The 22,852-nt window shown below is 41.4% G+C and overlaps 1 long non-coding RNA gene across 1 annotated transcript in view; it reads right to left on the bottom strand.

Moving 5' to 3' along the window:
* Positions 1-9,916: 9,916 nt before the first annotated feature.
* Positions 9,917-22,852, bottom strand: part of LOC148754908 (uncharacterized) — a 45,145-nt gene continuing 32,209 nt past the window's right edge. The window contains exons 2-3 of the long non-coding RNA XR_016019580.1: positions 12,918-13,078; positions 9,917-12,455 (exon numbers count right to left, since the gene is read on the bottom strand). This is a non-coding gene — a long non-coding RNA (uncharacterized LOC148754908). The remainder of the gene's footprint in view (positions 12,456-12,917; positions 13,079-22,852) is intronic.

Raw genomic sequence — 22,852 nt, 5'->3', positions numbered from 1 at the left:
GAAGCTAAAAAGTTTAATTTTAGGTCATTTTAGTTGACAAGAAAGATGATCCTCTTCCCTACATTAAGAGAGGGAGAGAACTCCCTTACTTGAAAAAAAAGCAATTAAGAGGAAGGTGCATTAATGAGTGGTCCTGTGAGAAATAGAAAATGGGAAATAAAGTCTTGCAAAAGGTTTAATATCAAGACAGTGTTTTCAGCTTGGTTATGCTAAAGAACACGTGACAAATGTATATGAGATTTATGTTTGCATTTTATATGAAGTTAATTTTCTTCAGTTTGTATAGCTTTTCTTGAAGTAAACAGAACTTGTATTGATGTCATTGGGAAACTTGTGACACCAGGCTGCCCAGAACATATATAAGTAACTCTACTGCCACCTGATGCCATCGCATGGAAATTGCAGGGGCAGATCTTTCAACCCAAAATTCTTTGAAGTGTTGAGACTTTAAAGTTGCATAACAAAGACAGCTTTGTATTTGCACAGAGGACACAGCTTTGACTGACACTGATGCAAAAGAAAAACGTAATGACTTAAAAAAAAACTAAATAAAAGCATAAAGGGGGCAAAATTTTCCAACCTTGATAAAATTACCAATAAAAATTGTCTACACGAGTTCACTTCCTTGTTATACTGTTACAGTGTAAAATTGTGTGTGTGTTTTTTTCTTTTGCAGAAATATTTCCAGAGAGTTGAATAATTCCTTAAATAGTGGTTTAGACAATTGCATTGGTCGGGTTACCGGTACAGCTGCTGTAAGAAAGAGATCCAAAATAATGACTCACACAATATAGAATTATTTTTCTCATATTAAAAAAAGGGTACATATATTTGATAATATAAAGTAATTATTGTTAATTTTCTTAGGTGTGATAATAGTATGGTGGGTTTTTTTTTTAAGTCCTTAAATATTTGAGAGGAATGAGGGGAGTGTGGGTGATCAAATAGATAGCCACGGGCTGGTATAGTTGCTTCACAATTATCAGGGATATCTTGTTGATTATTCTCAGGGTCCAAGAGACCACTCCTGCCATCACCACCATATCTTTACCCCACATGGGGGGGGGGGGGGGAAGGAAGAAAGAAAGAATAGCAAGACATGTTCTTTCCCTTTAAAGCATTTGATCTAAAAGTTGCACATATTACCTCCGCTCACTTCCCATCGCCCAAGATTTTAGTCACAAGGTCACATTTAGAGGTTGTCTGGGAAATGTAGTCTTTAACTGGGTGACCATGTATCCAACTAAAATTTCTATTACTATGCAATTATATTGCAAAGACTAAAGGAAAATTAGCAGGTTCCACAATATTAGCTTCGCTTCTTTAATCTACGCTAGATGCTCTTACATATGGATTGCTTTGAAGAAAAACTGGGAAACTCTTCCAAAGTAAAGAGGGCTAAGGAGACATGACAACTGAATGCAACGTATGATTTTTGGATTTTATTTTGCTATAAAGAACATTAAGATATTTGATAATATCTAAGATTTATAGATCAAATAATGGTATTGTGTTAACATTAATTTTCTGTTAACGCAGAAAATTATTGATAATTTTGATAACACATTTTGATAACTATGTTCTTATTTTCAGGAAATATACACTGAAGAATTTACAGGAAGAGGCATCATGTCTGCAACTTTTTCTTAAACAGTCAAAAATATATGCATATGGAGAGAGAGAGCAGAGGAGACAAAACCAAAGTGGTAAAATCTTAATATTTGGGAAATCTAGATAAAAAAGTATCTGGGAAGACTTTGTACTACTCTCACAATTTTGTGATGTCTGAAATTATGTCAAAACAAAAAGTTAAAAACAGTACTACTTAGTTCTGACTCAAATTAATTCATTTGATTTTTTTTTAATGTGGTTCATTTATAGTTTAGCCATTATATAACACCTCGGTTGAAGTGAAATTTCAGAAAATTTGGTAGACTTAGTTTCTATATTTGCTCTAAGACTTTTTCCCACATATTAAACTAAGCAGAGCTAAAATGGAGAAATTATTTGCAGTATCACAAATGGTGAGAAGAGGCCACATTCATGCACAGCTATAGGTTTCTATACTATGTAGGCAGGTTCCAGAGAAGGCAAGGAGGCGTCCTGCCCCAGAAACAGATGCAGAGACTCTGTCCCAACTGTTCCCTCTGACACAGTTGGGAGGGAACCCAAGTTCTTACCCATTTATTCAGGCTTACATCACCAAGACACTATCTATGAGCTTCCATTTCGGGAATGCCTAGAAAACTTAGGTCCTCACAGTTCTTAACCCAAATTCAGCATCAGCCAAAGCCTAATACCTTATCCTTGTCTGAGCAGAAAAAGCCATTTCAGTCCCCAGGTGTCCCTGAACAATATGCCAGCATTTAATGTTACAGAAAGCCAACCCCTCCATAGACATTCTCCAAATAGTAATCACCCTAGGACATTGTGTTCCACAATTTTCCTGGAGAAAAGTCCTGTGGGGTCTATCATGAGCGGTCTAATCTGCTGACTCTTTCCCTCCCCCTAATGGTGACATCCACCTTTAGCGTGAGGCAGAGAGATTCATTCAAACAGAAAAGCATCCAATTCTGGAATCCCAACTGTCGGCAATGACTACTGGTCCTTTTCCAGGATCAGTTGTGCTTCCGTTTCATTTTAAGTACAGAACTGCCACATGGATACTTAGATTGTCACATCCCCCTCCAAGCCCCCACCCTCACCCCTGTGGTTGTAACAGCTCCTATTAGCACTTCTCAAAGGGGGCACATCAAAGGAAGAGCCAGGAGTGAGTGGAGACCCTGCCCCGCCTGCGAGCCACCATCCAGCTGTGTTATGTCGGGCTGACTTGAAAACAGCTGAGCAAACCCCCACCCCAGCAGCCCATTAGGCTTTGGCGGCAAGGAGCACCTCCTTTGCTGAAATCACTCATAAACAGGACCCCGGGAGAGGGGCCTCCCCTCCTTTATGCCTAGCTACACTCAAAGGGAAAAGTAAACTTATTAGTTTTTAATATCTGCAGCTAATAATGCCCTGGATTTGCCAGGTAACATTCACACCTTCTTCTCCCTTTGGATTTGAAAAATACGTATTTCCAAACACATGCTCCCACAATTTGGGATTTTACTGATAGAGAGGTTCATATTGTTTAAATGCTGGTTTATTGGGTTGTTTGCTTGGTTGTTTGGTTTTTAATTGGGAAATGCTTCAGGGGATGAATAAAAGAGTCTTTCCTCTTCAGTTGTCTCCTAAAAGAGCTGTGCAGCTACATAGGTTCAAACAATACTCAGCAGCATCACAGCTTAGTTATCTATAAAGTGGCAAATCATCTTGGGACGACAAAGGAAATCTTGCATAGCCTAACCCTGAAAGTAGATGATTTGTACTTCATTTCAATCCTATTGCTCTGCTTTAATTGAATTCATGATTCCTATAATGGCTTGTCACAGCTGCAGCAGAAACAAGACATAGATTCTACTTGACCTTCCTCCAGCCCCGCACTCAGAAGTCAACACTTCAAGGCAGCCCCGGTTTTAATGAAACAGACTATTTCAAGCTGCTCTGATCATAAGCTTCAACACATTGGAGGCCGTGGCTATTTCCTCACCACTAAACTTGCATCTGGACCTGTCGATGGCCCTTTTCCCTGTGTGACCGCTGATCTGATGAGGAAAAAAATTGCCTTGGCGAAAGGCATGTGTTCCATTTCCTGACCTTGGCAGCTCTGAGCTCTGCAGGACTCCTGGAGTCACCATTGAGCAAATCTCTTCCCTTCACTGTAAATGTGTTGAAAAGCAAAAGGAAAGTAGCCGAAACACTTGCAAGTAAACAGCCTGTGAAATCAATGAGGACAGAGAATTACTCTTGCTCCTAATCCCTTTTTCCTCCCTCACAGAACGGCCAATAACCCTGGCCTGATTCTAACACCTATGGTGACTGATTCTCTCTCTACCTGTGGAAGGGCATGATATCGTACATCTCCAGAACACAGCAATGAAGCGGGGCTTGGAAATACCACACCCACGCTCTTCAGAACACTTCTGTTGAGCCTGGCATATTCTAAATCACATGGCGAACACTCACGGCTGAGGCTGTGGCTTGCACAGCCTTTAGCTAAGTGGTTTTCACAGCTGCCTGGAAAACTGATATACTGGCTGTGGAATGGCCGCTCTGCACAAAGTCAGCCCTTGAGGCTGACTTTGCACTTGGGCACACAGTTTGCACCTTGAGCATGGAACACAGCAGCATGCCGAGCAAGCTATGATGTCATTAGAGGGGCCAAGTAATCAATCCTTCTGGTATCATTGAATACTTGACATTTACCTGTGTAGCCTGGTGATTATTCCCAAGGACTCAGGTTTGAATCCCACCTCTGCCACTTAGTAGCTAAGTGACCTTGAGCAAGATACTTCACTTCTTTGCACATTAATTTTCTCATGTGTAGGAGGAAACTACTTCATAGCGTTGTGAGAATTCGGTAATATCTGTACTCAGAACAGTGCCTGGCACTTAGTAAACTCCATAAATCTTAGCTTAGTCATTATAAGCCAACCTGAATAACTATTAGCTGATTTTTTATTAATTTTGGCCATGTCTACCAGGACCTGGAAGAACCTGAATGTTCACTCATTTTGGCTACTATCCTGGGCCATCCCAAATGAAGCAAGGACATAGGTCACTAAAGAGCTCGGGTAAGGGGTAGTTCTAAATGCCAACTTTGAGTCTCTGACACCAGTTACTTCTCACTCCCCCAAGGCAATGGCTGGTGGCCCAAAGCCAATCCCCATCTTTGGGTCCCCTGCTTTGACCTCTGCCCCCTCGGTCACTTTCTCCATTCTTCTTCTTCCAAATTCTTGCTGGTTTTGCTCTCTTCTTTGAATACCTATACAGGCCTTAGGGCTTCATTAGTGGTACTGCTTAGTTTAGCATCACAAGACTGAGATTTCTGATCCATGAATAGTACATGTAATGGTTCTTCTAGAGTCACGCTATTCACAACTCACGTGTTACTCTGTGTCTCATCACTGTCTCAGACATTGTGTAGGGTGAGTGCAAAACATGCCAAAAGGAGATTCTGCAGATGTGAAGGACTGATATTTTTAAAAATATTTATAAGGTAAATTTAAGATTGCTTTTGAGTTTTTGAAATAAATCACTATTGTCTCATCCCATATTTTCCTACAGCATGGAGCAATGCAAGAACAATAAGCCAGAACCGGAAAGACTGACTGGCTTCTTGTGACCTTGGACAAGTGAATTTCAGGATTCTCATCTAGCTAAAATACAGACCAAAATGCTTAAGTCTATTTCATTGGGTGATATAGGACCCAGACAATGTATATGAATGTGTTTTGAAAATTGTGAAATGCTTTACCAATATAAACTGATCTATTATTTATCGCATATCTTATGACAAGTCCTGGAGAGCGGAGACAGTATCTAACAAGGAATCAAAGGTAGAAAGTCTGGTTCCAAATCTGCTACCAAGCGATCTGATAAATTTGGACAAGTAACTTCCCCTCTCTGGTCCTCAGTTTTTCTCATCTGTAAAATAAGGTTGGACTAGATGAGCTCTAGGTTCTCTCCCAGTTCAAGAGTCTATGAGTCCAAACTGAACAAAAAGAAAACCAATCAAAGTAAAAACGGATATGCGAAAAAAGAGACTAAATTTAATGTAATAAAGAAGATGAGAAAGCCTGTACTGATTGCAAAGGGCTGACCAAGGCAGACATGGCTTATTGATCATGACCCTCCTTCTCCCAGCTCAGACATGCCCTCAGACCCTGCTTCGCCATTCACAACGAATCATTTGCACAATGCATTGTCTTAATTTGGAGATTTTAAGACAAATCATTTACAAACAAAGATTTCTTGTAGCGAGCCGGCCTGGTGGCTCAGGCGGTTAGAGCTCCATGCTCCTAACTCCGAAGGCTGCTGGTTCGATTCCCACATGGGCCAGTGCGCTCTCAACCACAAGGCTGCCAGTTCAATTCCTTAAGTCCTGCAAGGGATAATGCGCAGCGCCCCCTGCTACTAAAATTGAACACGGCACCTTGAGCTGGGCTCCGGATGGCTCAGTTGGTTGGAGTGAGTCCTCTCAACCACAAAGTTGCCGGTTTCGACTCCCGCAAGGGATGGTGGGCTGCGCCCCCTGCAACTAGCAATGGCAACTGGACCTGGAGCTGAGCTGCGCCCTCCACAACTAAGACTGAAAGGACAACAACTTGACTTGGAAAAAAAGCCTGGAAGTACACACTGTTCCCCAATAAAGTCCTATTCCCCTTCCCCAAGAAAATCTTAAAAAAAAAAAAAAGGATTTCTTGTTGCAAATAGACTAATTATAGAATTTTGCCTACAGTTGCATGTCTGCATGTGTCTATGTGGAAGCACACATACACACACACACACACAATTCATTGCTACTTGGAGAGGCCAACTCTAGTGAAGGTGAATAGCCTTGGTTGCTTTAAAGTGTCAATGCCTCTACAAATATTCACTTCCAAAGAATTTTAAAGATTCTTTTGCTAGATGAGGAAATTGAAATACTAAAAAGGGTAAAATGAATTACCAAAAGGCAATGGCTATTCAGTGGCCAAGAAGGCAAATCACCTGATTTGTTATAGCTTTTGTTCTATGTTGATATTTTCTTGACCTTGACATTAGAATCGATCATGAGGTACCAATACCTTATCCACAGGTGTCCTTCCAAACTGGGGTGTTTTTCTTGCAGTCCTGCTTAAGCGATGCCTAAGATCACTCTGCACAAAGTCTTTAAGTGACAAAGTCTTTCCTGTACCATAGTTACTCGTGAGGTTGATAGCTGTAAACTTTGACATGTCTTAACACATTCTTCGTCTCCTACCTACCAGCCATTCACTCTTAATTCTATATTTAAATTTCTTTTTAATTGAACTACCGACATAAACTGAACCTTCAACTTATTTTAATAGTGATTGTAACAATTAAACCATAACTGTTTTCCTCACTAACATCATTATTAAATAACTTGTATGTTCATTAACATAAGAAATCACATTAATTGCATGCCATCTCACGATGAAATTAACCTGCAAAGATCAGGCAGAAAACACAGGATGTAAGCAGAATCAGAAAATCTCTTTAGAGCTGGCTGGGCAAATTTTCAAAAAAAATTAGGGCTCCAAAGGTGGGGGCAAGGTGTTGGGGTAGTGGAGCTGCAGTGTCAAAATAGTAACATCAATTAGAGCAATTAATGTACAAAAGGGGTTCATTGAGGGACTTTAAATGATAAGATGTTAGAGAAATAATCCTAACAAAGGAGTTTAGGAATGATCTTAAAATCAAGCCTTTGGTCTTCAGAAGGAAGAGAATGAATGGGAGAAATTTCTCTCCCAGCCATTTATGTGCCTGGATCTGGTTTACTGGTAACTCCCTGGTGTTGATATTATGTGTCTCAAGGTTTAATTAGCAATCATTTACCTTTCTAAGTGTTCATTCTTAACTATTTTCCCTCCCACCTTCACCTTCAACCATTAGTAACTTACCTCCCTACTCACCCTGCCATAATCTCCATTTGCCTACAAAACTTCTCTACTATCTTAGCCCATGGTGTCTTTCTCTTTGGTTTTTGCTCTTCCTTTTCCTGCCTCTCAGTGGCCACGCTTGCACCAATAGCACACACATTAATTTGTTGCTTTGTCCCTTTGGTGATAAGACTGTACTTGCCACTTGCCCACATTGCCCCTTATTTTCACTTTGAAACTTAGTGCAATATTTAAGGTTCCTGAGTCCTTTAAGAAGGTACATACCTGTGTGTTGTGGAGGATAGTAGACTTGGGATTAAATAAGATGGGACCCTGAATCCCCCAATGACCACTGCTGCCCAAAAGATGTCAGTGGTTCCTCATGGCACACAGAATAAGTTCCAAACTCTTCAGCCTGTCTTTCAGAGCTCTCTATAGTTCATTCCAAAACTTATCTCCACCCGTGGTCAGACAGTGGGTCAAATTGACACTGTATATTATTTTAATTATTATATTTGTTATATCTAGAAATTCTATTTCACCATTCTCCATTCATTTGAATGGTCTCTTGTTCCTTATGCATACTTTTGATTTACTCTTTTATTTCTTTAAACTGATAAAACATGGCTACTTTATATTCTGTATCTAGTAGTTACTTTATCTGAAGTCTTTGTGGGACTGCTTCTGCTATTTGTTGTTTGTTCTAACGCTCACTCATGGTGCCTTAGTCCCTCATGTGTCTTGTTATTTGTATAGCTATCATTTTGTGAGTTCATGTTCCCTTGGGGTAACTTTAAACGTGGGAATTAGGTGACGCATGTTGAGTGGTTTATTCTTCCAGAGAAAATATAGATTTGTTGCTTCCAGGTACCTAGGGTCACCACGAACTTGAAACTACATGAAACTAAATTCTTGGAATCTTCACACCTTGCACACTGTGTGAACCCAGGCCCCAAATCTGCATGAGAGCTAGATTTGTGGTATGAGTCCTCAGGGGAGGACTCTGTCCTTGACACAACCCTGAACCTAAGACTGAGACATCAAGCTTTTTGTTGCCTCTCTTCTTTCTGTGCCTTTTTCCCCCTTAGTCACACTCTCAGTAAGGATGTTGTCCTCCAAGAGTCCCAGTGCTGGGGGTTGGGTGCAGGAAAGGGTTCCAATTCAATTCCCTCCTCTGTATTGGCCCAAGGCTTTCTGTCCTGTTCCCCCAGTGGTCAGCAAGGATCAGAAGATTGCTTAGGGCAGCTGCTAGTTTCAGTACACTCTTCATGTAACCACACAAGAACCTCATTTCTTTAGCGTACATTTTGCTTTAATCCAAGCTAGCTTTGTTTAGCCTAAAAGAACTATGACTCATTTGCATTCTTTCCACCAGATCCTTCTACCTGTGCACGTAGATGTCCACTCCCTTTAATCATTAAGCCCTTAGAACATTAGATTCTGGTCAGCGTCAAACTCACTTAAGAATAAAGCATCAGGTCTATCACCCATAACCAAGATACAACAGTCAAACCTCAAACTAAAATAAGGTTTTCGTCAAAGATAACATGTTGGCCTCAGTTATGTCTCAGCTCTGGACTCATGAAAGCAGAATGGTCCCAGGGACCGTATCCCCTGGAAACCAGACCAAACAATGCCATGACAGACACCAGGACACGATGAGAGGGTCAACTGGCCCCTGCGTTAGTCCTGACCAATCAGTACAGCCCACGACCCCTGGTCCCATAGTAACCATGATTAATGATTTTTCCCTTACATAACCCAGAAACTAGAAGACATCAGGACAGGTGTTTAAGAGCACCAGCTCACCTGTACCTCTGGGCTTCGTGCCAATTTTTTAAATAGACCTGGACTTTCTTTGCTGCAATCTCCTATTCATGTCTTGTTTGGCTTGGATGTGCACAGGCCAGCGGACCTTTCGAGTCTGCAGTATCTGGGTTTGTTTTTCTACCTGGTTTGATGCCTCTGAGAGTTACCTTTATTTTCTTTCCAATTCAGCCATACATTTAAAGAGTGGCTTATTTCATGCAGCATTTTTGGCTATTTTGCAGCAGGATTGCAGGATTTCGCCCTATTGTAAGAAATGGGAAATTTGCAATTTACAATCTCTTTCAGCACTGTTTCTTGCCCTTAGACCCTGATATAACTGTAATCATTCTGCTTCTTCAATGAACAACAATTAAACATTCTGGGACAGCATTTCAGCAATAACCTAGAACCAAGTAACTCTAATTCTTATTTCAGTACTCTAAGCCAGGGGTCACAAACTTTCCCCATACCATGCCAGATGGTAAATATGTTTGGCTTTGCAGGTCATGCAACCTCTGCCATAACTACTCCACTTTGCCAGCCATTGTAGCAGGAAAACAGCCATAGCCAACACATAAATATATGAGCATGGGTGTATTCCAATAAAACTTTATTTTTGGACACTGCAATTTGAATTTCATGTTATTTTCACATGTCACAAAATATTATTTAAAAAAATTTTTAAACCATTTAAAAATGTAAAAACCGTTCTTAGCTCATGGGCCATACAAAAACAGGTGGGGGGCTGGATTTGGCCTGTGGTCTATCATTTGCTGACCCCCTACTCTAGACTATGGTTCTCAACTGGGGATACACATCAGACTCACCTGTGCAATTTTTTGAAAACAAAGATGTTGAGGTCCCACCTCAGACCTACAAAGTGAAAATCGCCATTAGTGGAGCCCAAGGTTGTATATAGTTTTTAAGCTATTTGACAAGCACCCCTCATTCAGACAGGGTGCTCTAGACTCTGCTCTTTCTGAACCTTCAGAGTGCTCCCCACATAGCACAGGCTATTGTGCACAATTACCCCGTTTCTTTGACTCCAAAGCAAGTCACATAACTGTCTAGTCAAAATAATCTGCCACCATGCAAAAATAAATACATAAAGAAAACTGACTAATGTCAATGGCTTTTGGTATACTTCCTATGAAAAATACCGTAAATCTACAATAAAAAAAATTCATATATGATAAAGAAGACATCACAAGTCACAAAAGCAGAGGAATTCAGTCAACCAAATAAGTTCACAATTTGGAAAGCAGAACAATTTATATCTACATCCCACACCGTATACAAAAATAAATACCAGATGCACTAAAGAGTAAAATATAAAAGGATTAAGGCACAGAAACTAAAAGGCAACTGAATTGAATATTTGTCAAACCTCTGGAGTGAAGAGGAATTTCTAAGCTTAAAAGCTTAGAAAAAGCCACAGAGAGAAGCAACACAGATTTAACTGCATAAAAGTTTTAAGCCTCTGTATGTATGTATGTATGTATGTATGTATGTATGTATGATATATGTTAAGATAAAATAAATGAAGAGGTAAACTGAGAAATAAATTTGCATAATTAAGGAAGTACAACTAGTTGACAAAATATGGAAAACAGAGCCTGAGTAGTAATCAAAAGATATGCAAGTTAATGCAAAATACTATTGTGATCTATCAAATTAGCTAAGTATTTTCAAATATGAAGCAGGACCCATGTTGGCTGGAATAGATGAAACACACTTTCATACACTGCATATTAGATGGCAGACAAACACAAATTTAGGTAAGGGTTTCAAACCAAATTTCTCGTCTTGCTAGCGGTGTAACACCGCCCCCACCCCACCCACAAAATAAATTTTAAAAAAAACTGGAAACCTACAGGCCTAAAAGAGGGGACTGGTTAAGCAAACTATAATATATATATTTACTTAGTAACAGATTATGAGGCCATTAAACATTATGTTTACAAATACCATAAAATAACATGGATAAAGGTTACGATACATAAGGTGAAAAGGGCAGGATATAAAACTGTGTAAATACGGTGGTTACAATTACGTAAATCTTAAATAAAATGATTCATAAGGGGGAAAAGGTGAAAAGAAATACACCAAAACATTAACAATGTTTGTGTGGGTAGTATACATCGGTGATTTTTTTTTTCAGATTCTGCTAAGATTGCAATATATTTACCTTTTAAATAATCTTTTAAAAGGAGAAATTGTTTGAAAATTGGAGTATGGCAGAGCAGTCAGTAGGAAATGGTAACGTTTCAGAATCATATTCTGAAATTTTACTGCAAAAACCCCGATTAATGTGAATAGTTCATACGGCAAAATCCTAAAGCACAAAGCTGAGAATTGACTTTTAACTCTGCCTTGTTTTCTTTACACTTGTTATATCATTAAGACTATAAAGTAAATAGCTACTGTTCTCACTGATAACTAAGTGAAACCTAATTGTGTGGTTTTAGTCTCAATTAAAATTACTGAAAATGCAAAAGCCTTTCTAACACTCTCACAGATAAATAACACTGTAAAGGCACAGCCTTCCGTTGGGAACTCTAAGATTTCCTCAGCTTTCTGGAAATCTCTGCACAGATCTTAAGAGCTTTAGATATTTTCGTGACACTTAAATTTACCCTTCTGCTTTGTCTGACCTTGATACAATTTCCCTATTTGTTAAAGGACATTTGAATTTCCAGACAATATGCACTTCTTTAAATGACAATGGCATGCAATTTAAGCATCCAACTTGTAACTGCCACAGCTTTTTGTCTTCAGTCAAGTTCCAAAGAAGGTGTTCCAATTCACAGTGATTTCTATGAGGAATTGGCGCATCAGACAGAAACAAGATCTCTCCCCCAAAAAATGTCCCATGGACCCTCATCTTACTTCCTTCAGTGCTTTCAAACCTGTCTGCTAGAATGCAGGAGAAGCATCTGCCAATAGGTGAAAAGCAGCATTCTTAACAGAAACATGTACTGTCTGGTTTCCTTGTTCCTGCATCCAATGCCAGAGCAAGCCCTCCTGGTAATGTCTGCCTTCGAGATCTCTTTCCTCCAGGTGGTCAAGATGGAAACGGCCTTCAGTGCACACTGACGAACACAGTGTGACAAATCTCATCTTGAGTCACAGCCAGCTCTTCCTGGAGACCCTGTTTTAGGGCTTTGCAAAGGAAAAGACCGTCCATTACAGCTGGGCATTTATGCCTTCAAAATGCTCATTTCTTCTTATGAGACAATAAAATACTTCCTGCAGCAACAGCAGGTGAGCACAGGCAGCGTCTTAAATATCTGACCTGAAGTGCTAAAGATGCTTAATAATCTTTAAAGTTACCAACAGTATTGTTCCCTCCGTTACCAGGATGTTGTAAAATGTCCTAATTAGTCTTTATGATAATGCCGACACCTCCACAGCACATAAAAAGGACTTTTAATTTTTAAAAGGACAACTCTGGTTGGTTTGATTTTTATCTCTAATTGGTCTATAATGTCTACTCCTCTGGCAATCCAGGCAGGCAAACATTAATTTAACAAGCAACTCATACACCATGGGAGACCAGAGAATTGAGTGTGGAAAAGAAGGTTCCAGTATTCTGGACATGTAATTGGCTCCATTCTCTTTTACCTCCTGGAAGGTGCTAAACAAGCTTGTCCGCTCCTCAAAGGGGGCGTCCCTCGAAGGCAGCTGCTTCTTGAGGACCCCCTGCCCTCAGCCAGCCCCTGCTGGCACCACCAGGGCTCAGCAAATCCCAGGGACTGGTCCCAGCAAACACTCCGGGAGACGCCCTACAGGAGACACAACAGAAGGGATGTGATGAACCAGGCCAAGAAACTGAGGTCAGGAGAGCAGACACCAGACCATGCTTCTACACCGAGGGCTCTGTGGTCTTGGTTTGGTCACTCATTCTGCCTGGGCCTGCCTCCCTGACTATAAAATGAAAAGAATGACCTAAATGAAAAAAAAAAAAGATCTAAATAATCTCCAAAGTCCTTTCGAGTTTTCACATCCAAAGACTGACTAGTAGGCACAGCTCTGCCAATAACATGAATGGTAACTTCAGTTCCCTGCCAGCTGGTAATGCAGACACTGGCTCAGGCGACTGGGATCCATCAGCTTTTCCTGCAACATCCAATCCGACTCCAAACACTCTTCAGTCCAGCTCCCACCAAACCGGCCGGGACACTCCAGACACGCGCAGAACAGAAACCAATGGAAGGATGACACCATAGGATCGAGGATTGATCCTCCCAGCCTCTGCCCAAAGAAATATAGTTTAGATTTCGGGAGATTTAGCTGAATGATTCGGATTACCTCACTTCTAAATTGGGAAGCGCTGCCCGTGGCTCTCCCTGAACCAAAAAAAAATCACCTCCAATTAACTAAAGGAGAGAAAAGGCTTTTTCTGTGCTTTGAATATTGACTTTTCAAGTCAGTCCTCTGGCTATGTCTGAGGGCTTGATATGTGTTTAGGGCTCCAGCATTTCGGCTGCAATGAAGACATAATGTGGGGACACCACATATTGACCCCAGATGATTTCAGTTGCTGACTAATGAGACTCTACTGGCTGCCCCACTTCCACCCCACCCCTTTTCAAGTTCCATTCTCCTCAAGATGCTGCTGGCAAAGAAAGCAGGAGCTGAATTGAATAACATTGCTGTTGAAAAGCTTTTTTCTTTCAAAACCAAGACAGCCATGACAATCTTTTATTTATATTTCCAATACTTCAATTTAGAGTGATACACGTAACGGCACTGCTGTTTCCCTAGCCACCCGCCCTCGTAATGGCGCCATCGCCAGCCATCAGGCACAGCTCATCAGCAAATCCAGGGGTGGGGAGGGGTCGGGGCAGGAACAGGGCCACGGAAGTTGTCGTCTTACTCACACACCCACTACTAGAAGCGAAACCAGTTCCTCAAGTGTGACGTGTGCTATTGAGAGAGTGGTCCTCTGGTCGGTCTCACTGAGTATCTGTTAAATCAATCAGGCTGTTAAACACATTAACACCACACACATACATATTTTTAACTCCAGTACCGTGAAGTCTGAAACAAAACACAAAAAATGTAGAGAAACTTGGAGCCAAATTTTCACTCAAACCTCGATGAGGCCTCCACTTCACTTTTCATCCTTTCTACTCTGTTGATGTTTCCCCCCTCATTCTTGTAGCCTAAACCCTAATTAATTACAGGGGAGGAAAACGAGAGTAATCTGCATGAGAACAGTGGTCAAGACTAAAATTTTGGTTTGTACAACTTTGGATGCTACTCCAGCTTACGTTTCTCCTACTGAAAGTTACTAATTTTTTTTTTCCTTTTTTTTAGGCCATATGGTACCCATCAATCCTAACTCTAAATTCACTTCCTTTTGTTCTGTTTGGGGTCAGATCTAATCACTACTTTGAAACAGAGTGTAGGATATGTTGATTGACTTCCCCTCAGCCACAAAGCTTGAAGAGAGACAATCTTTCTCATGCAGAAATGCTGACGTCTTTAAGTGGCTGAATCATTACAGTCTTCCATGAAATCAAATTATGAGCCATTTATGGGGTTATGTGGGGATTGTGGGGACAGAGCCCCAGAAAGCAGTTTCTAGGCTCTCGGCCTCACACAGAAAGGTGCTGGCTCAGGTAGTAAATGGCCATCAGCTGTAACCAGTGAGCCATTGGCCACTAATATAACTGCTATGGCTACGCTAGCAGAAAAATAGGGGCTAGCAAGAAGATGGTGGCTGAGCTAGCAAGCGGCGCAGTGAGGGTTGAGAATTGTGTGCCTCCTGCTTCCTGTTTCTCCAACCCAACCGCCAGCGAGAATATAGTGGTATGACTCCCCTACCTATGGCTCCGTGGGTGTTCCTTTTTGGCCTCACCATGTCCTGCGTTCTTATGTGGGGAGCGGGAGCAGAGACCCCGCAGGCCACCCTGCATGACAGGATCCTTAAACTGTGTAAGAACAACTTATAGAATCGTCATCCACTATCCTTTAAGTCACCTTGGGGGAGGGGGGGGATGTTGCAAGGAATCATGCTCATTTCACCTTGTGGTTCAGGAGGGGTAACACGGTACATTGGGTAGATTGGGGCTTTGGAGAGTCACAGATCTGGGTTCACTCTCCACCTCCACCACTCACTGTGTGATCTGAGTCAAGTCTCTGACCCTCAATTTTGTTACTCATAAAATGCGAGTCATACTATCTTACAGAGTTTGTGAGAGAGTTAAAAAGCTGTAAGTACGTATCGATATATAAAGTTTGCTTACCGCAAATAGAAGAAAATCAATAAATGATGCTATGATTATACTTGTTTAAGAATGTAATGATATTTAGAACTTACGGACGAGCTGGGTGTGGTATGAACAACCTCCACAAGGAAACCTCATATTAAATGGATGCTTTCTTTGTATCGAAAACACCAGAAGCAGTTCTTCAAGTTAAATGATACTTCCTCATCAACTGAGGGCCATGGGGGGCTGCAGTGATGTGCTGGCAAATGGGGGTTCCCAGTAATTCATACAGGGGGAGGAGGCACCAAACCCCAAATTCACAAGAACCTGCACTGTGAGCCCTACACAGGCACTCTGCTATTTGAGGTTTAGTTTCAGCCAATGACAGTTCTTCTTCTATCATATTAAATCAATGTCATTAAATTGAACCATCTTAATTTTTAAGTCTTGTTTGTAACTTATTTGTAAACGTTATGGTTTGATAGTTACATGAGAGTTAAAGCATATGGTAATGATACCTGCTATTATACAAGTACGTACTTAAGTATAATGGTGGGAAATATGGCTTCCAAAAGCCCAAATGTTATGGGGTACATTACAGCGGCTCAAAGAGAGCCTGGCCTCTCACATTAAGAAAAGGAAAAGATTTTTTGGTTTGAGGATTCAATGACACAGCTTGGGTCAGTGCCCACCCTTGGAGCAACCAGCCTGCATCAGGGATGGGGTCCTCATTGGAGGAAAACGACAACCAGCACTCTAACCAGGCAGGGAAGAACTGGGAGAAATTCTGCAAAAGGAGTGTCAAGCTCCCTTCCTTTGGCTCCTGTGCACATAGCCTAGGAGACATGAGATACGGGTGCTTTCCTTGCTCTGGGAACCAGAGAGAAGGTGTGAGCCCCAGGATGTCTGCTTGAGGGCAAGAGGCCAATCCATCAGTCAACACTTACCAGACTCCTACTACCGTGTTTCCCCGAAAATAAGACCTAGGCGGACAATCGGCTCTAATGCATCTTTTGGAGCAAAAATTAATATAAGACCCGGTCTTATTTTAATATAAGACCAGATATAATATAATATAGTATAGTATAGTATAGTATAGTATAGTATAGTATAGTATAGTATAACATATATAATGTAATACCGGATCTTATATTAATTTTTGCTCCGAAAGATGCATTAGAGCTGATTGTCCAGCTAGGTTTTATTTTGGGGAAACACGGTATATGTCCAGGACATTGGAAAGAGCTGGAGATGAGCTTACATACCTAAAAATTTCACTGGGACCCTGTTTATGAACTGCTAGAGTTTATCTGCAGTTATTTCTGCAGCATTAAAATCTGAGAATTTCCTGATAATTCTTAAGGCACAAAGTCCTTTGGGGACCCTCAGAATTTGCCATCTGAATGGCCACCTCCTCTGATAGCCCATGGCTAGATCTGACTGTCCCACCTGTCTTCTTGAGAATTTTCATGAACAGGGCCCGATGACAGGGTGTGACGAGACTGGCTCACCAACAATAGGTCCTGGAAAGAGGTCTGTCTTGACAGACAGAAACAAAATGGAACTAAGTGGGAAAACAAACTTGCCTAGAAAGAGGTAGAGGAATCCAGGGCCTTTCCCAATAAGTTAAAAAATGGACAATTGATGGAGTGGCTGTGATTGGACATAAGAAGAGGAGATGCTTCAAAGTTCCACTGACGTCAGCTTCAATGAGGCAGATTTAGCAACAAGCAGATGCAAAACAAGGCAGGGGACGGCAGTGTTGGTGGGAAGGTGACCCTTCTTAAGGAAAAGCAGACCACTTGTGTTGCAGAAGCATCACAGACCCAAATCAAGGGGTAGAAACACCTACAGAAACTGAGAAGCCTGAGGTGACACCCTAGCCCTGTGATGCCTGCCTCCCTTCCCCATTGTAGAATTGTAGTGGCAGCACCAGACAGAAGGGTGCATTTCCTCTTGGATACTAATGCAGTTGGGATCCTTCTACCAAACTCTTTATAAGAGTATAACAGGAATTCTCCACCTGAACAAAGGTAACCAATAAAGTCAGTGAATTTTGTGGAGCAAGCTTTTAGCTAAGCCACATTCAATTACATAGAAAAAAGAGTAAATAATATCTATTTTAATCAATCATATTTTTAACTTGGCCTTATTCTTGGGATTTGTTTAGAAGTCTTCCTAAGTCACCCAGAATTATAATTAATTCTAAGTCAATGCCTCCTTGAGATAGATTTGGACTTTAAGCTAACTTAGAATTTAAAAAAACTATATTGCTTTTCCCAACTGCCAGCTGTGGTTATTTCAGCCTAGGAAATTATGACTTTTCTCTTTTACAACTTAATTTCAAAATAACTCCTCACAACTTTCAGCTATGTTTTCTCACAGTCCCACTTTTCTTCTGTATAGCTTAAGTGAAAAGGAAACAAGAAAGTATGTCATAAGTCTCTACCAAGTTTCATGGGGACATTTCCATCTGAAAGATGTGTTTTCCAGTTTTACTCTTAAAAGGGGGTAATAAGACCACTTTCCCACCTGATCTCACTGCTCCCCTGCGCCCACTCCATCCTCACCCATTTATGTTTTGTTTCTATCAGGCTCTTATTTAAAGCATTTTACATACAGTAATCCTTCTCTCAGCAATGGGTTAGCAATCTTCAACACTTTAAGTGGCACAGTAAGATCTGTTCTGAAAGAGGTGGGTAGTAGATACGTTGATTTGCCAACCTAAACCATTTCTCCCCCTTTCCCATCCTATCAGAACCCAAATTTGCTCAAATGTCTACATGTCTCAGAGAAAGGTGACTCTACCCCCAGCTCCAGGGCTAAATCCTAATTTGTTCCTATCCCAAAATGTGAATTCTATTTTCCTTGCAAGATATTGGTCTACAAATGGGCACGTACCCAATTCTGACCATTGCAACGTGAGAAAAGGTCTACTTGGGGCTTCAAAGAAATGTCTTCTCACTTTTAAGAAGGAGACACTGGAAGAGGTGGGCCTTTTTCTTCCTTGGGAGACTTCCAGGTCCCATTTTGATACCTAGAAGTGATACAGCCATTTTACTAAAAACATGGGGATGAAATCAACACACAGAGGAGGGCAGAGCCAAAAAAGTCATGGAGAAGAGAGAAGTGAAGCCTAGGCCCTGATGAACCGAACTTGGAGCCAACTCTAGACTCCTCTTAAGAGAGATAATAAATTTTGTTATGGTTAGTCCAGATTGAATGGGGATTTTTCTGTTACTTGCAGCTGAAAATATCCCAATAAATATAAGATTTCTATTGCAAACAAGAAAGTATAGCAAATGCATAAGGTTTTAGAACACAGCTTTAATTTGGTCCGATAACTCTACTTGTCCTAACAACAGACCGATTGCTATCAGCATGGTCTGTGATATGATTGGAAGATGATATAGATATAGATATAGATATAGATATAGATATAGATATAGATATAGATATAGATATAGATATAGATATATAGTTATATATAGATATATAGATATATAGATATAGCAGTGCTTAGTTCACATTAAACTCTTCACATTGCAACTATACTCAATGATGGCTTTAGTGGAGCTTTCGGTGAAACTGGCCTGTTGTGAAATTGGGGATAAATCTTTCTTTTTTTAAAGGCAAAATTGGCATAGCTTGAAGACCCAGAGGCTAAAAAAGTCCTGAGAGATAAACCTAGAAGCTACAGTAATGCTTTCTAAGGGAAGTAGACCATGGAACTGAAGTATCTCTTATTCAAAGCCAGGAATAACTACAGCAAAATTATGGAACGTGGGGGGAAAAAGAATGTCATTTTCTTGGGATGTAGGACTCATGGAAAAATACTCAGTGGAACTAAGAACATGATTCAATGACAGCCATATTTCCTAGAGCTATATATATTTCTGTTCGTGACTTATACCTGACCCTTTCCGAAAGGCACCTGAATCCTAGTAAGCTCTGGTACCACCTCCCATTTCCACTAATAATAATTAGCATTTGTGTAGAATTTATGGCTTTCACAGCACTTTAACATCTCTCTTGATCCTCCCCATCTCTCTCTGAGGTAAAAATTACCACTCTCCCTTTGTTGATGAGTAAACAGAGGAGGAGAAGTTAAATAAGTTGCCCAAGATCACACTGGGCAGTAATGGAAGAGCTGAGAACTAAGGTCTTCTGACTTCACGTTCAGTGTTTCCATTTCACTCCGGCACTCCCTTCCAGCCCATTCCTAGACACTGTAACAAATTTAAAGTTGTGCTACTGATCAGCAGCAATTGGTTTGAAATAAGAAATCTTTGTATTCAAATATAAACAAGAATATTTGAAAATTGCTAATTTGACCCAAATGTTGGGTTCAAAATGATTGCCAACCTCTTTTGTGTGTTCAAACTCCCTTAAACCATTTGTTCTCATATAACATTTAGCTTAAGATGTAATACACAATACACATATAGTGTTTCCCGTGCACAATGCTTTCCAGCTTCTAATTCACTTGAGGGCATCAAAAGAGAACATAAAATAACTCCAGAGCTCTAGATTTTTGCAATTACCTTGTGCAGAGGGAAAGGGAAGAGTGGGAAGAGGTTTTACAACTGAGAAAATCCAGATTTCTTATTAGTCATGGTTTAAAAATGACAACCCCCTGGCTATCCAGCAAACCTCCCTCCGCCCCACCCCCAACCCGCAAGCTGCAGCTGGCAGAGCCCACTGCAGACCACATTTCTCTTCCTGGCAATCCATCTACAGACCTGAGCAAGGAACCCATTTTTGCACAAACTAGACTGGTCCCCATGGCCTTAGGGGCAGAGTACCACCCAGGAGGGCTGGAAATAAGTGCATAAAAGTACCCAGCTGCAGCCCAGGCCATGATATCTGGCCACCTATAGCCCACCAAGCAGTGGAGCCAACACCAAGGCCCCTCCACACGCACAAGCCTCCTCTCTCTATTAAAAACTCCTAGTCAGCTCAATCAGGTTGCCCTGAACTTCCCCACACTTCCCACCCCCAGCAGCCTTTGTTTATCCTACTTGACCACAGTCAGGAGAGTCTGGTGGATGAGGTGAGAAAGGTTACCCTCCCATGAGTGCTGGCAGAAAGTGGAGCAGCCACACCTTATATATAGCTCAGAAGGAAAGGGGTATGTGATTCCTGAGGTTCAGGAAGCATTCCTTGCCCCCAGTTGCATTTCTCCAACAACAGTTCAGCTACCTAAATATAATCGGGTAAAACTCTGGTTAAAGATAAGATTAAAAATAGAGGAGTGAAATGTCTAACTATTGCTTTGTTTTGTACACCTGAAACTAATAAAATAAATAAATAAAAAATAGAGGTATTCGATTTATCTTTTTCAAAGGTATCTTTGACAAGGTTACCCCTCTTCTTTCCCCTTCTCTTTTACGCTGAGCTCCTTATACCACGGCCCCCGTGTTACAAACTATACTTCCTTTACAGAAAGGCACAACTTAAGTTCTTTCCACATTCCCCCAACTCTAACTCCCCTGTTCCCCAAACCAACACATTTTCCCTTAGGCATTTAACAGTGATTGATCATGAATTTAAACCCCCAACAGAGGCCTGTGCTCCAGATGCAAAGAGCTCAGAGCAAAATGTTTAAAACCTTTTTGTACCCTTTTCCCAGGAGGACAGCTGCATTCCATCAATCAAGGTTCTAGGCCTCGGCTACACTGCCTATACAAGCACCAAACAATTGGTTTATGTTTCCACTTCTATGGTGTCTTAAACTGGGATCCTTGGAACCAGACTCTAAGATGGAAAGTTGCCTGCTGAAGGTTTATTGGGGAGTGCTCTCTGGATATAGGGATGTGAAGAAAACAGGACTGGGCAGCCCCACAACGTGGTTGCAAAGGAGATTTCAGGCAATTGATGGGGAGCTCTAAAGCTAGAATGGCCTGCAGGGTTGCCCCACACTGAGAGGATACCAGGCCTTTAATCCACCTTTCAGGCAGTTATTGGCTGTCGGTTGTCCTCTAGGAGGGGATGCAGACTTTGGTCGAGGCAGTTCTCTGTGGCTGAGAGAAATTCCTATTGAGGCGCAGAGCGTTGGGCCACTAGCAAACAATATTTCCAGGAGCTAAGGATGGTTGCATCAGTTCTGAAGGGGCATCTGGATGGCACACACCAGTCCCCATTATAACCCACCCTTATGCACTTGTTTTTTATAGTAAGTCCACCCCATCAAAGGAACAGTGTTTCCACGGTACTGGTAGACCTTACGTCCAGAAGAAACTTATCAGACAAAAACCTATACAAATACTAATTCTTGCTGCTACAGTTGATCTCAAGGCTGAAACTGATAATCAGCCTCCTTTTCTACCACATTTATTCTAGATTCCCTTCACTCTTGGCTAGAACCTCTGCTGGCCTAACAGCACATCTGATAGAATGACCCAGACCTTCATCTCTGAGAGCTCGGAGCTCCTGATACCCGTGGCAGTCTAGGCAGAGGCTGTTGCACTTTCCTACTTTCCATTAAAACTGGGTAAGGTGTCTCGATGGGTCACTGACGAGTCAAACATTTTCTTCCCTGCTCTCTTTGTGTATCAGTAGCTCTATGCCTTCCTAAAAATGAGGGTCAATTACCCATAAAAAAATGTAATTCCTTTCCTTGGCTGCTGGTCTTGGCACAAGTAACTCAAAGTGCCTGTGGAAGCGTTCTTCCTTTGGGAAACGGGATCTCTAGACTCTGGTTCCATAGAACCCAGAGTTGTGGGACAGGATAGTAGCAATTCCCCAAGTGAGTCATTAAGAACGATGGTAAGGGGCCATTCCTACTTCGACTTCCTTATTTCAAATCCATGTGTTCTACCTATTTAAAAAATGCCATAGAATCGTGCATGCCTTAAATGGAGGATGGTGTCCCATCTTTGTAGTATGTCATCTGCAAGCTGGCATGTAAGCAACCTCTATAACAGACCATTCCACCACTCTGTCATTCCTTTGGTTTCTGGGTCATGCAGTAAATCATAAGACCAACGGCCATAGGCCCACTGCCACATGTCCATTGCCCTTGGTCCAAGGCAATGCTATAGAGGGTCTCATGTCAGTAGCTTAAACACTGTGCAAGTTACCAGGGAGTGATTCTTGCTGAAGGCCTACAAGCAGGAAAGATAAACTCCTAACTGGAGTATGTGTCAACTGCAGGAAAGATGATTTGCTGCCTCTTTCAGGGTAGAAGGTGTCCAATTTAGTCCACTTGCCACAAAATGGCTGGTTGGTCTCCTCAACAGGTAGTGCCATGTTAAGGGCTCAGCATTGGTCTCTGTTGCTAGCCTGTTGGACATTTGGCGGCGAAAGTAATTAGATCAGCCTTGGTGAGTGGGAGCCCAG

This window comes from Rhinolophus sinicus, chromosome 17 (assembly GCF_057876585.1).
Source record: "Rhinolophus sinicus isolate RSI-liver-muscle chromosome 17, RSI-T2T, whole genome shotgun sequence".
NCBI lineage: Eukaryota > Metazoa > Chordata > Mammalia > Chiroptera > Rhinolophidae > Rhinolophus > Rhinolophus sinicus.
Note: the sequence above shows the minus strand (reverse complement) of the source record. Positions and strands in the feature narration are given on the sequence as shown.